Here is a 1,453-nt window from a genome sequence, read left to right as displayed (position 1 = left end):
CTTTCTCAAAGTATAGGTTTTAGAATGGCTTATATCTACCATGAAAGTTTGGTTTCACCAAATGGTCTTCAAAGCAACTCATCCAAAATGCTGCTGCAAAAATCCAAGTTTATTGTCTCTTAAAGCCTGTATGCACCTTCATTTGGTGAAGCCTTTCTAGCACTAGTCCACCACCAACTTTGTAATTAATAATATTATCAAATTTATTTGTGTACTATGAGGAATTGTACTTGTTTGGTATCATGCTTTTATTTGACAATTTTGCATTTAATTAAAAAAAAAATCCTAAAAAAATAATTCCCCACTCCATTAGAAAAACTTCATACTACCCTATACTCTCAACTTAATACTTGCATATTTATTTGCTAAACATGCTTAGGAAACTTTGATATTATCTTAACAATATGGTTCGATTATATCTATTTAAGATGATGATGTTTTATCTTTTATGTTTCTGTAATTGAATATGTTCCTATCAAAAAATTAAATTTCTACTCATAAAATAATTTAAACTAGTAATGTACATTAAAATAAATTCAATTCAATTTAATTGTATTTTTTTCCATTTTAAAATTTATTTAAATTTTGGATTAAATTAAATGTTGCAAGCATAATGTTCGTTACTATTTATTATTAAATATAACCAAAGAAAGAAATTTAGGATCAGATTTGTTTGTGTTATTTAAAACTTTAACATTGAGAGTAAAAATTTTAAGTACACATTAGAAATTTAGAAAGATTAACACTCTCCTTTAATTTTTTAATTCCAAGTTTACTCCTGATTTTTATATTTATCTTAAATCAAATATGATATTAAGACATAATTCATTTTAGTATAAATACAATACAAAAATTTAATTTAGTTTTTGTCTTTCAATCTTAGTCTTTCTTTCAAACGCAACTTTTAAATTTTAGTAACTTACCGATTTCTCAAAAAATACTTGACATCCTAACTTTTTTTTTTTTTTACTTTTAGAAGTAATTGTGTGAATACATTAGTGAGTAATTAATTCATATATAATTTAATTAATGTAAAAATAAATTATATTAGATAGACATAATATTACTGTTTTTGTTTTGAGTATTACCTATCCACACTTTTTAGATTCAATACATATACACATATATAAATATATGTGGTTAATGTAAAAAAAAATATAGTACTATATATTTATCTAATAAATTCATTAGTTGTTCAAATGCACAATAATAAAATATTGCTGGATATGTTTATTTATTTATGAAAAAGCCTAGGGCCCAACAATTTTTGTGTTTTGTGGCCAGCACTTAACTATCAAAAGAAAAGTGAGTGATCTCCTACCATTGAATATAATCTCACACCATTAAAAATACTATTGATGGTCAATTGATGGTTACAAAATACAAAAATTGCTAGCCCCATAACACTCCTCTTTATTGAATATTATTATAATTTTTAATACTTTTATTTTTA

The sequence above is a fragment of the Arachis ipaensis genome, chromosome B08 (assembly GCF_000816755.2).
Source record: "Arachis ipaensis cultivar K30076 chromosome B08, Araip1.1, whole genome shotgun sequence".
NCBI classification, from domain to species: Eukaryota; Viridiplantae; Streptophyta; class Magnoliopsida; order Fabales; family Fabaceae; genus Arachis; species Arachis ipaensis.
Note: the sequence above shows the minus strand (reverse complement) of the source record.